The 14,684-nt window shown below is 38.9% G+C and overlaps 1 pseudogene; it reads right to left on the bottom strand.

Annotated features, from left to right (window-relative positions):
- Positions 1 to 6,793: 6,793 nt before the first annotated feature.
- LOC111752144 (U6 spliceosomal RNA) lies at positions 6,794 to 6,894 on the bottom strand (annotated as a pseudogene).
- Positions 6,895 to 14,684: the final 7,790 nt, after the last annotated feature.

Raw genomic sequence — 14,684 nt, forward strand, 5'->3', positions numbered from 1 at the left:
TCCTGAGGGGCGTGTCGCCTATGTGTGCTGGCTGTCTGGAGGTTGCCCCCGGGGGTCTGGCCCACTGAAGCCGTGGTCAGATCCTCCGCTGCCAGTCCAAAGCCCAGCATCAAGGTTCCCTGCCTGGGACGCTGCACTCCCAGCTCCAAAACCAGTAACTGCCTCCCGGGGACTTCTCCCACCAGCCGCGGCACTGCACCACCTCTGTAGACCAGCTGGGCCCCCTCCCAGGGTTAGTTCAGGGGAGTAGAGCTGCGCCCCTTGTTTGCACCGTGACAGCGCCCAGTCAAAAGCCCGGCGCCAAGTTTCCCTGGCTGGGACGCTGCACTCCCAGCTCCAAAACCAGTCACTGCCTCCCGGGACTTCTCCCACCAGCCCTGTTGCCACGCCGCCCACGCAGACGGGCTGGACCCCCTCCCCGGGTCAGTTCAGGGGGGTAGGGCTGCGCCCCTTGTTTGCACTGTCACAAGATTTTTGAGTTCAGCTCCCCTGGACCCAGACCTAAGCCCGGCGCCAATGTTGCCTGACTCGGACACTGGCTCCAGGCTCCGAAAACAGTCGCTGCTTCCCCATATTTGTTCGTTCTCTGTCTCTAAATCTGTGTTTGTTGTTCAGGGTTTGTAGATTGTTATGTATGTGATCGATTCACTTGTTTTTCTGAGTCTTTGTTGCAAGAGGGATCCGAGGTAGCGTCTACCTAGTCTGCCATCTTGGCCCGGCCTCCTCCTTGCTTGTCTCTTATTGTTTGTTTTTCCTTAAAATCTACTTCATCTGAGTTTTATTGTCCTCCTGCCCTTTTTTTGGTTATCACTCATTCCATATATTTTTTCTATTTTATAATTTTTAATAAATTTATATCTTTGTGTCTCAGATATGTCTCTTACAGGCAACAGAGTGATGGGTCGTTTTTTTTTATCCATCCTGCCATTCTGTGTCTCTTTAAGGGTGCATTTAAACCATTTACTCAGTGTGATTATTGAAATGTATGAGTTTATTGCTGCCATATCGTTGTGTTCTTTTTTGTGGTGTTGACATTTTCTTTGTTCCTCTTACTCTCCTGTGCTGACTTCATTTTGTCTGTGGATTTTCTTTTCTTTTCTATCATTATTGCAGATTTTGTGTTTACTGAATTATTATGTTTTTCTTTTTTTTCTGATGAGTAGGTTTGTTAATGTTCTTTGTTGTTACCTTGAAATTGACTTTATCTTCCAAAATTTGATCCAGTTTTTTAATATTTGATATTGCCTTGACTTCCTCTCCATTTGAAAGTTCTACACCTACACCATTTATTCTCCCTTCTATTATTTTGACGTGGTTGTTACTTACAGAGTGATGTTTCTGTTTCCCTGTTTTAAGACTTTTAGCTTTGTTTTATTGAGAGTTCTTTACCTAGGCTGATACTATCCTGCATCCTGGACACTGGTTGTTGTTTGATGCTGTTAGTTCTCTAATCAAAGCACTCCCTTTAATATTTCTTTTAAGTTTGGTTTAGTTTTTTTTTTCAAGTTCCCTTAATTTCTGTTTATCCAGAAATGTCTTAATTTAGTCATTGTTTTTGCGTTAGAGTTTTGCAGGATGTATTAGTCTTGGTTGGCAGGTTTCTTTTCTTTCAAGGTTTTATATATGTCATCCTATTGTCTTCTTGTCTGCATAGTTTCTGCTGAAAAATCAGAGTTTAGTCTTATCATTTTCCTTTGTAAGTGACTTTTTGTTTTTCTCGAATTTGTCTCAGGATTCTTTGTTTTTGGTTTTGCCAAGTGTGATTATGATATGTCTTGATGCCTTTCTCTTGGATTCTATTCTATATGTGGCTTGTTGTGATTCTTAAATGGCTAGCTTTTTGTCTTTCATGATATTTGGGGAGTTTTTGGCCACAGATCTTCAACAGGCTTCTCTGTGCTTTTCATTGTCTCCACCTGCTCTGGAACTGAGCTCACATGCAAGTTTGGGTTTGATTGTTTCACACATGTTTCTTAGGTTTTCTTCATTCTTTTCTCTGATTTTTTCTCAAAGTGACATCCATAGATTTGTCACCAATCTCACTGAGTCTATTTTCCATTGTTTCAAATTTGCTCCTAAAACCTTCTATTGTGTTGTCAATTTCTGAAATTTGTTGTTTATCTTTTGGATTTCTGGTTGCTCTTTCTGTATGATTTCTAATTGTTTATTATTTTGATGTTTTGTTCTTGTATTATTTCCTTGAATTCTTCTACTGCTTTGTCTGTGTTTTCCTTTATTTAGGCTATGATTTCATTGGTTTTGTCTATATTTTCCATGATGTTGTCAATTATTTCCTTGGTTTTGTCTGTATTTTCCTTGATCTCTTTCCTAATCTCTTGGAGAACTCTAAATATTAGTCTTTTGAATTCCAAATCAGTTAGTTCCACTGCCTTTTCTTCTACCGGAAGGTCATCAGAGTCTTTATTTTGGTCACTTCCTGGAGCCATCTTGTCTTGCTTTTTATGTTTTGAGATTGCTGTCTCGGAGACACTGAAGTATTCTTTTCTTCATTTATTGATTTTTTTGGTTTGTTTGTTTTGTCCCGATTTTTTGTTTTGTTCTAATATTTCAGGGCAGGGAAGGCCAAGTGTGGTTTGCTGCTTGCCCATCTGTGGACACAACAGTTTTTACCACCTTGGCCATGTGGGCAGAGCACCAGCGGGCTGGGGGAGCCTGCTTTGCTGTACACTGGTTTGGTAAGGTGACTGAAGGCAGACAGGGTGGGCGTTTCCTGCCTATTTATGTTGTCAAGCAGTGTGGGAGAATTGTCTGCTTCTTCCCAGATAGGCAGGGTTGTTCGTCAGGGAGTGGTGCAAGCTCGTTTCCCACCATTCAGCAGCTGCAGTTTGGGCCTGATGAGGCAGTAAGCCTGAGCACCAAGGATGCTGTAGCCATGGGAGCACATCAGGGGCTGGTGGGAAAGGGGGTGGTGTACAGTGCTGGGGGGGGGGCGGAGAATGCAAAGAAAAGAGAGAGAAGATTAAAAAATGGTAGCCAGTGGATGGGGCTGGGATGGACTTGGGGGCCAGCAGGAAAAGGTGGAGAAGTGTCCTACAAGGCTAGGTAGGGTAGAAAGAAAAGAAATAAAGAAAAAGTAAAAAATAAAACAAGTAGCAGCATGTTGTGGGCAGGGTGGACTCAGGGCAGCAACGGGCCAGAGAATCTCCAGTGGCGGCATATAAGTTTCCAGTGGCAGAAGGCAGAGGTGGCATATGGGGCTAGGTCAGAGGGAGAAAGAAAAGGAAGAAAGAGAAAATAATGATAATAATAAAATAAAAGCTGGCAGTGCTGTAGGGATCCACAAGTGGGGGCATGGTGGACCCAGGAGTTTGTTGGAAGAGACGGGATGTAATGCATGGAGCTAGGTGGGAGGGAGAAAGTAGAGATAGAAAGAAACAAGCAAAAAATGGCAATGCAGCAGGAGCCAGCAGATGGGTGCAGGTTGGATCTGTGGCAGTCATCAGCCAGTGGCTCTCTAGCCAAGGTGGTGAAGCATGTCCCAGCAGGAAGGGTTAGAGGTGGCATATGGGACTAGGTGGAAGGAAGAAACAAAAGGAAGAAAAGGAAAAAGAACAAGAAAAAAAGAAATGATGTGGCAGGACCAGGCTGGTGGGGGTGTGGTGGACTCAGAGTGGCTGTCAGCCAGTGCATCTCCAGCTGAGCCACGCAGCACAGCCTATAGGGAAGGGGAAGAGGGAACACATGGAAATAGGTGGGAGGGAGAAATAAAAGGAAGAAAGGAAAAAAATAAGAAAATGGTGCTGTGGGAGCTGGCCAGTAGGGGTGGGGAGACCCGGGGTGGTGGTGAGCCAGTGTCTCCCTAGCCAAGCAGCAAATCATGTCCCATTGGGAGAGGGGCCTATGTGGTGCACAAGGCTAAGTGGGAGGGAGAAAGAAAAGGAAGGAAGAGAAAAAAATGGCGTGGCAGGAGCTAGCTGGTGGGGTGGGGGAGACCCAGGACTGTGGTGACTTTGTTTCCCTTCAGTCTAGTGACATAGCATGGCCCATTGGGAAGGAGCAGAGGTAGCCTATGGGGCAGAAGAGTGAGAGGTGGGAAAGTGTTCTTCTCTGATTACCAGGTGCTCTGTCTCCTGTTGGGAACTCCATGAAGTTGCCTTCCTGTACTCTACTCCCTGTCTGGGGTCAGTTGCTGGCTTTGTTCCAAGATCGTGACAGTGTGCTACGTTTGCTATCAGGGGATCTCGACTGTATAGCTCTCCTTATTCCCTGTCCTCTGTCAGTTTCTTCTTCCATTTGGAGCTCGATCTAGTTCTTTATCCTTTCATTTGATGCTTAAGGTTCTGGGATTGACATTTGTATCTGTTTTAATTAGTTTTTTGAGGTTTTTCTACAGAGGGAAGGCATGGTGCATCTGTCTATTACACCATATTGTCTCCACCTTTGTTTGTATTCTTAAAGAAAGCACTTTGTGTGAATCAGTTTCTTTTAAGTAAATTTTACTAAAATAATAATCTTGGGAGTGTTAAATTTTTCCAAGAAAATCTGTTTTAAATCTGTTTTTAAATGTCAAACCAAACCCCTCAACATGACCTAGCTTTTGCTATACTCATTTCCAATCACCAAAACATTACAGATTCTAACATCTATTTCTCAGGAGGAAACTCTTTTCTCCTTGATAGTTTATCTAGAATAAGTACCTGGTTGAGAGCCTGGAGAAAAATCAAATTACACTGAATTAATCCTTTCAGTATCACTGGCAAGTGCATGGTAAATCTCTAAGTGGTAGGCTGTTTATATTTGTTCTTATTATGACCGAATGATTTTAAAACAGTCTTTGTTGATTTTAATTCTCAATTTTATATTTCCTGCAAGAAGTTTAGGAATAAAAATAACCTAAAAAACAAATTCTATTACATGATATGGGAGGGAATTATTTTCATGTTCATTATGCTATATTGTATGAATTACGTGTGACTACATGTGCTGAAACACAGAAAATGGTAGATTTAAAGATATCCATAAAAATGGTGCTGTTCTCACACTGAAAGTAAATGAGGACTTATGTGCTTAGGTTCTTGACAATATTTCCTTTAATATTTAGTTATCTTTTAAACATAATTTTCTGTGGCATGATATACATTGTTAGTTGACAAAGAAAAAGGAAAACAATAAAAGAGAAAAGCAATAGAAGAAAAAATTCAGAAGAGCTTTTTATTCTTTTTAATTTTCCACCACTGTATCTTGTTTCTACCTTCTGAATATGATCACTCCCAGGATAATTATTTAAAATAAACTATGACATTCATACCCATTGCCATCAAATCAATTCTGACTCATGGCTTGGCACTATTTTCATAAAGCAGCCAAAGTGATCTCTTGAAAGTACATGTTAGCTCCCTGCATTATTCTGCTTAAAGCTCTTGATTGGCTTTTTCTTACAATGAGAGTAAAAATCTTCTTGCTCTAACTTACTTGACTTATCCCTTACTCCATTCCCAACTTCGTTTAATGCCTTTGACCTATTCTCTCCCTCATTCACTATACCGATCTTTATTGGGTTACTCAAAACACCAACCTCTTTCCTGCCTTATGGATGGGACTGTTTTTTCTGCTTGTTTCGTCTGATCTTCACAGGGCTGGTTTCTTCTTCTAATTCAGACCTCAAATTATATGTCACGTTTTCAGAGAAGCCTTCACCAACCATTAATAGTGAACAGTGTGGGAGTTGCCACAGTATTAATCCCCTTTTCTCTTTTAACTTAAATATTGTTTCTAGTATGCACTTCTGTTTTATGAGAATCTGTCCCCCCACCTCCCCAAGGTCATTATCATTATCCTGGATTCTCACCACAGTTATTCACTGAGGGATAGAAACATCTCGTTATGGCCCGTGGGATCCAGGAAAAAATATAGTGCAGCATATACTGAAATAAATTTTCTTACTCTTTGGGGAAAACTTTCATTTCCTTGTTCTTTCTCTTCTCTTAGACAAGGTGTGTGTGGTCTGGAAAGTATATGGCAACCCACAAAAATAGAAGCTCTGCCTTAAAATGAAGATTACACAAAATTTCAGCCCTTGTCTCAATTCACAAGGCTAATTCTATCCAGCCCCGAAACCATCATACCTCTAGAATTGCTGACATTATTTTTGCTCTATTTTTTTAATTATTGAATTTTTTTCTAAATTTTTTATTGTACTTTAGATGAAGGTTTACAGAACAAACTCGATTCTGATTAAACAGTTAGTACACATATTGTTTTATGACATTGGATAACAACCCCATGACTTGTTGACACTCTCCCTTCTTGAACTTGGGTTCCCTATTACTAGCTTTCGTGTTTTTGTTTGTTTCTTGGAGCTGAATACACCCTAACTGATACAACCACCAACCAACCAGTTGCTGTACAGTCGACTCCAAGTCATGACAAACAAATGTGTGTCAGAGTAGAACTCCGCAGTGCTCCATAGGGTTTTAATGGCTGATTTTGGGGAATTAAATCACCAAGCTTTTGTCTCTGGGTAGACTCAAACCTCCAAATATTTCAGTTAGCATCTAAGGGCATTAGCCGTTTGCACCACCCAGGGGCTCCTTAACAAATATACATCTATCTAAATTAATGTAACAATTCTTTAGCCATTTTCTTTCCAATTATTCTGTTTTGTTTTCTACCTTGCATCTATGCATTTATCATTTATTTGTTTAAATTTTTATTTCATGCACACTGAAGAATATAAACATGATAAATTAGGGGTTATTTCTATATTATTTATTCTTATATTTCTAGTACCTAAAACAGTGCTTTGTACATGGTAGGCAAAATATATATGTATTCATAATTGGAATGCTTCACCAATTTTTATGTCATCCGTGTGCAGGGGTCATCCAAATCTTCTCTGTATCGTTAAGTGAGCACAGAAAAAAACACTTTTTTTATTGGACAAATAAGTTACTTAAATGGCTAGAACCAATAAACTAGACTTCAAAATCAATTTAGTTATATCAGAGTCATTAAGTTGTGTCCCCTCATTCTTGACTGACACCTACAAGTTGCATTAAAGTCACAGGAAGCTTCAAACTCCAAAGTTTCAAAAGTTACATTTCATATTAAAAAAATACTTCCCTGGCACTTTTTGCTAAATAGACTGTTACTTTCACTTTATCTGAACAGTGGCTTAGCATGCAGGTTTTTACCAATGCCTAAGACTTCTTAGCAACAACTCTGAAACAGGGAATGTGTTTGCCTTCTTGTTTGCATAGTGGTAAAAGTCTTTATGTGTATGAATAGAGATGAAAATCTTTTATACATTTTTATACATCCAAATTTTTAATTCTTCCAAATTTGAAGCTATAATATAATATTAATGAAGATATTGTCAGTTCTCCCAGGGACTGGATCAATCTATGTCAGCACATTATGAAATTAGCTAAATGAATAACTCATTCAGACGAGAGTACTATTTAGCCCATTACTGTTCTGTGCAAAATGATACCTTAGAGTACTCAAAAAGTTAATATGTTTTCCTAAACTTGAGAGTTATTTTGTTAGTTATTAATACTAATGAAAATAAGCAGATATTAATTCTATCACACCAAGGACATCATACATGAAGAAAGCAGAAGGTCATTAAAAAGACAAAAAGAAAGAAAAGACCAAAATGGGTGTCAGAAGAGAATCTGAAACTTGCTTTTAATCATGGAGGGGCTAAAGTGAAAGGAAGAAGTGAAAAAATGAAAGAGCTGCCATTTCAGGAGGTAGAATATAATCAAGAACCAAAGGTACTGAAGGAAAAAGTCCAAGCTGCACTGAAGGAAATGGTGAAAAACAAAGCTCCAAAAATTGACAGAATACCAATTGAGATGTTTCAACAAATGGATGAAGTGCTGGAGATGCTCACTTATCTATGCCAAGAAATTTGGAAGACAGCTTCTTGGCCAATTGACTAGAAGAGATCCATATTTGTGTTCATTCCAAAGAAAGATGATCAAAAGAATTTGGAAATTACCCAACAATATCATTAATATCACGCACAAGTAAAATTTTGCCAAAGATCATTCAAAAGTGGTTGGTTGCAGCAGTATATTGACAAGGAGTTAACAGAAGCTCAAGCCGAATTAAGAAGAGAGCAAGGAATGAGTGATATCATTGCTGATGTCAGATGGATCTTGGCTGAAAGCAGGGAATTCCAGAAAGATGTTTTATTGACCTGTGTTTTATTGACTATGTGAAGGCATTCGACTGTGTGGATCATGACAGATTATGGATAACATTGCAAAGAATGGGAAATCCAGAAACTTAATTGTGTTCAGGAAGAACCTGTACATAAAACAAGAGGCAGTCGTTCAAACAGAACAAGGGGGTACGGCATGGTTTAATGTCAGGAAATGTGTGTGTCAGGGTTGTATCCTTTCACCTTATTTATTCAATCTGTATTCTGAGGAAATAATCTGAGAAGCTGAACTATATGAAGAAAAATGCAGCATCAGGACTCAAGGAAGCCTCATTAGCAAATTGTGATATGCAGAAAACAAAACCATTCTTGCTAAAAGCAAAGTGGACCTGAATCACTTGCTGAGGAAGATCAAGGACTGCAGCCTTCGGTATGGATTGCACCTCTACATAAAGAAAACAAAATCCTTACAACTCGACCAATGAGCAACATCATGATAAACAGAGAAAAGATTGAAGTTGCCAAGGTTTTCATTTTACTTGGATCCACAATCTATGCCCATGGGAGCAGTAGTCAGGAAATCAAATGATGTATTACATTGAATACATTTGCTGCAAAAGGCCTCTTTAAAGTGTTGAAAAGCAAAGATGTCACTTTAAGGACTAAGGTGCACTTGACTCAAGCCATGGTATTTTCAAACACCTCATATGCATGTGAAAACTAGACAATGAATAAGGAAGACCAAAGAATTGACTACTTTGAATTTTGGTATTGGCAAAGAATAATGAATGTAGCATGGACTGCCAGAAGAACGAACAAATATATCATGGAGGAAGTACAGCTAAAATGCTTCTTAGATACTTTATCTCATCTCATATCTTATGAAAATTTATCTCATGTACTTTGGACATGGTATAAGGAGGGACAGTCCCTAGAGAAGTACATCATGCTTGGTAAAGTGGAAGGTCAGCAAAAAAAGTGGAAGACCTTCAACAAAATAGATTGAAACAGTGTTTGCAACAATGGGGTCAAGCATAACAATGATTGTGAGGGTGGTGCAGGACTGGGCAGCATTTTGCTCTGTTATACGTAGTGTAGCTTTGAGTCAGAATCAACTTGATGGCACCTAACAACAACAAGTACAATTCCATAAAGTTTTTGTTTTTCATATATTTTTCAAAGACATTCATTACTTAATAGTAAACCCAAAGATCTGGCATGAAGGTAAATGATATGATATTGCACTTATTTTTTTATGATCAAATGGACCATGAGGGGGATTTGTACAAGATTCTCTACAAATTGAAAGCAAATCAATCGTTTTAGGTAACGTTCTAAAATGAAATTCTGCCAATGATTTAGCTGATAACAGAGAATAGAATTTTTCTTGATGACAGTAAGGGAAAAACAGGATAGAAAGACGTTTTAACTCCCACACAGCTGAATGTCATACAGTCCAGTACTACTTACATTTATATTTCTTTCATTTGAGAGTGAATTAATCTCTACCTTGTTTATGATAACATTATTCTAGGCTTTATGCCTTATGTTGTTGTTTTTGTGTACCCTCAAGTTGATTCTGACTCATAGAGACTCTATGTGGTGGAGTAGAACTGCCCCCATAGTTTCCTAGACTATAATCTTAAAAAGATCCACGTCTTTTCCCTACAAGAAGCTGGTGAGTTCAAATATCTGACTTTTCTGTTAACAGCCAATTACTCAGCCATTGCACCATCAGAACTCCTTATGCCATATGTATGTGAACTTAATACTGATTTATATTTTACACACATGCTTACACATGTACACATGCATATAAACTTCTAAACACATAAATGTGTGTGTGTGTGTGTGTGTCTGTGTATAATCTGCAAGTTTTGAGGGCCAAATCTATGACTTGTATATATTTCTATAGTCCACAAAGTACATAGAAGAACGTCTTATAGATTAAAAATATCTGATACCAAGATCACAATAGTAGTGGAAAAAGTGATTTGAGAAACAGGTTCTCCCTCTTACTGAGTGTATGGCTGGAAAATTAACTTTTCTATACATTATTTTACTCATCTATTAATTAGGGATAGTGCTAAATGCAATGTGAAACTTAAATCAACTCTACTTGATGTATGTCCCAGGCATCTGTTATTTTGTCCTACCATGGTGTCTTGCATGTTGCTGTGATGTTGGAAGTTATGTCACCAGTATTTCAAATACTAGCAGGGTCACCCATGGTGGACAGGTTTCAGCAGAACTTCCAGGCTGAGACAGATTACAAAGAAGGACCTGGCAATCTACTTCTGGTGAGTGAAAACCTCATGAATAGCAATGGAATGTTGTCTGATATATGCCAGAAGATGAGCTCTTATATTGGAAAGCACTCAAAATATCACTAGGGGAGAGCTGCCTCCTTAAAGTAGACTTGATCTTAATGACGTGGATTATGGAGTAAAGCTTTTGGGAACTTCATTTGCTGAAATGGCATGACTAAAAATGAGAAGAAACAACTGCAAGCATCTATTAAAATTTGGAACATGGACTGTATGAAGTATGAATCTAGGAAAATTGGAAGTCATCAAAAATGAAATGGAAGACATAAAGATTGATATCCTAAGCATTAGTGAGCTGAAATGGACTGGAATTGACCATATTATATCAGAAAATTATATGCTCTACTATGCCAAGAATGACAAATTGAAGAGGAATTGCACCCCGTTCTTCATTGAAAAGAACATTTCAAGATCTAACCTGAAGTACAATGCCATCAGTGATAGGATAATATCCATACGCCTACAAGGAAGACCAGTTAATATGACTATTATTTAAATTTTCACAGCAACCACTAATGCTAAAGATGAAGAAATTAAAGATTTTTACCACCTTCTGCAGTCTGAAATTGATCAAGCATGCAAGCAAGATATACTGATAATTACTGCTGATTAGAATGTGAAAGTTGGAAACAAAGAACAAGGATTGGTAGTTGGAAAATATGGCCTTGGTGATAGAAATGACACCAGAGGTCAAATGATAAAATTTTGCAAGGTCAACGACTTCTTAATTACAAATATCATTTTTTTCACCCAGATAAACAGTGAGTACACAGGTGGACCTCGAGAGATGGAATACACAGGAATCAAATTGAAAACATCTTTGGAAGAGATGATGGAAAAGCTCAATATCATCAGTCAGAACAAGGCCAGGGGCTGACTGTGGGACAGACCATCAATTGCTCATAACCCAAGTTTAAAATGAAGCTGAAGAAAATTAGAGCAAGTCTGCTAGAGCCAAAATGCAACCTTGAGTATATTATACCTGAATTTAGAGATCATCTCAAGAATAGATTTGACACATTGAACAATAATGACTAAAAACCAGATAAGTTGTGGAATGACATCAAGAACATCATACATGAAGAAAGCAAGAGGTCATGAAAAAGACAGGACAGAAAGAAAAGAACAATATGGATGGCAGAAGAGACTCTGAACCTTACTCTTGAATGTAGACTGCCGAAACTGAAAGGAAGAAATGATGAAATAAAAGAGCAAACCAGATTTCCAAGGGTGACTCAAAAAGGCAAAGTAAAATATTATAATGAAATGTGCAAACACCTGAAGTTAGAAAACCGAGAATGTTTGGCATTTCTCATGCTGAAAAAACTGAGGTAAAAAATTCAAGCTTTGAGATGCAATATTGAAGGATTCTATGGGGAAAATTTTGAACTAAGCAAAAAGCATCAAAAAAGATGGAAGGAATACACAGAGTCAGTGTACCAAAAAGAATTGGCCATTGTTCAACCATTTTAGGAGATAGCATATGATCAAGAACCGATTGCATTGAAGCCCAAGCTGTATTGAAGGGAATAGTGAAAAACAAGCTCTAGGAATTGGCAGAATACCAACTGAGATGTTTCAATAAATGGATTCAGTACCTGAGGTGCTCGCTTGTCTATGTCAGGAAATGTGGAAGACAACTTCCTCGTCAACTGACTGGAAGAGATTCATGTTTGTGCCCATTCCAAAGAAAGGTAATCCAACAGGATGTGGAAATTATCAAATGTCATTATTAATATCACATGCAAGTAAAATTTTGCTGAAGATCATTCAAAAATGGTTACAGAAGTACATCCACAGGGAGCTGCCAGAAGTTCAAACCAGATTCAGAAGAGGATGTGAAAGGAGGGATGCCATTGCTCATGTCAGATGGATTTTGGCTGAGCCAGGGAATACCAGAAAGATGTATACCTTTATTTCATTGACTATGCAAAGGCATTCAACTGTGTGGATCATGACAGGTTATGGATAACATTGTGAAGAATGGGGATTTCAGAACACTTAATCGTCCTCATAAGGAACCTGTACATAGACCAAGGGGCAATCATTCAAACACAACACGGGGGTTTAAATTCAGGATAACTATGTGTTATGTTCTATCCTTTCACTTAGTCAATCTTTATGCTGAGCAAACAATACTGGCTGGACTATATGAAGAACAGGGTATTAGGATTTGAGGAATGCTCATTAGCAATCTTCAATATGCAGATGACACAAATCTTGCTTGCTGAAAGTGAAGAGGACTTGAAGCACTTACTGATGAAGATCAAAGACTACAGCCTTTTGTATGGATTACATCTTAACATAAAGAAAACAAAAATCCTCACAACCAGACCAATAACTCACATCATGATAAATGGAGAAAATGTTAAAGTTGTCAATGATTCTGTTTTACTTGGATGCACAATCAATGCCCATGGAAACAGCAGTCAAGAAGTCAAATGATGTATTGCATTAGGCAAATCTGCTGCAAAAGACCTCTTGAGAGTGTTAAAAAGCAGTGATTTCACTTTGCAGACTAAAGTGTGCCTTACCCAAGCCAAAGTATTTTCAATTGCCTCATATGCATAGGAAAGCTGGATAATGAATAAGGGAGACTGAAGAAGAAATGATGCCTTTGAATTATGATGTTGGTGAAGAATATTTATTACAGCGTGTACTGCTAGAAGAACAAACAAATGTGTCTTGGAAGAATTACAGCCAGAATGCTCCTTAGAAGCAAGGACGGCAATACTTAGCCTCACATACTCTGGACATGCTATTGGGTGGGACCAATCCCTGGAGAAGGACATCATATGTGGTAATGTAAGGGTCAGGTAAGAAGAGGAAGACCTTCAATGAGACGGACTGGCATGGTGGCTGCAACAATAGGCTCAAGTATAACAATTGTGAGAATGGCACACAGCCGGGCAGTGTTTTGTTCTGTTGTACTTGGGGTCACTGTGGGTCAGAACCAGTTCTATGGCACCTAACAACAACTTGATATATGAGGGCATAGGTGAAAAGAAGACCTATAATCATCAGTCCAAGCACAAACCCCAAGATTACCCAAGGGTTCATGAGTTCGGTTCTTAGGTTGTCAACTATGGGAGTGATAACAACAGGCAGTGCTCTATTTTAAGCAGATTTGCTTGTCACTTACATAGCACAAAGTACACAATGCAGAGGTTCCAGGACAACATGGCCGGTACCCTAGGATAGGCCAGCTGGGTCCTGAAGAGAGACGATGGAGCTCTGCATGCCCCTGCTGAGCTGGAGACCAAGGAACCCTAAGGTAGGAATCCTACATTCCCTTTTTTAATGTGAGCAAAATTCTTGGGTACATGCAGAGGTGATTGTGGTCTATAGTTTCAACCCTGACTGGTGCCACCAAGGTCCGTTTCTCCAGGGGAAGTGTTGCTTATTGTTTAATGATAAGATGCCTATTGTTACCCTGCTATATCTTGCAAGAGATTGGGGCCAAAGAGGAACTAGGAAAATAAATCTGTCTTGTTCTAAGAAATAGGAAAGAGTGTGTAAAGGATGGTCACTGAGCTGTCTGAGAACTGCCTCTCTTTACTAACATCTATGTCAAAAGAAACCCTTGTTGCGTAGTGGTTAAGAGCTAGGGCTGCTAACCAAAATGCTGGCAGTTTGAATCCACCAGGTTCCCCTTGGAAAACCTATGGGGCAGTTCTACTTTGTCTTATAGGGTCACTATGAATCAAAATTGACTTGACATCAACAGGTTTGGTTTGGTTGTTGTTGTTGTTGTCTTCTGTCAAAAGACTGTCATAGGGATTAAGTGCGATACTACTTCATATTTTTTAACAAACAGAAATCATACTGCCTCATTTGAATCATGTACACCTACTTACCCTCCATGTATTTTCAGTTATTTAAGCACGCGGGGGGCCAGTGTTTCCATCAGTGAATATATAATCTACAGTGTTTTGAGGAATAAATGGGATAGTGTATATAAAGCACTTAGAAGAGTTTGTGAGGTATAACTTGGTTACTAACCAAAAGTTTTGTCAGTTCAAATAAGACAAGAGGTGCTTTGGAAGAAAGACCTGGTGATTTATTTCTGAAAGGTCATAGCCGTCGAAAACCTTATGGAGTGCAGGTCTACTCTGACACACATTGGGTCACCATGATTTCAACAGAAACTGGTTTATTTTGGTTTATGAATCAAAGTGCAATAATTCTTGTAATTATATCTGCTTTTGCAAGGTTGTTTTGAAGAT

Source organism: Loxodonta africana, chromosome 7, assembly GCF_030014295.1.
Source record: "Loxodonta africana isolate mLoxAfr1 chromosome 7, mLoxAfr1.hap2, whole genome shotgun sequence".
NCBI lineage: Eukaryota > Metazoa > Chordata > Mammalia > Proboscidea > Elephantidae > Loxodonta > Loxodonta africana.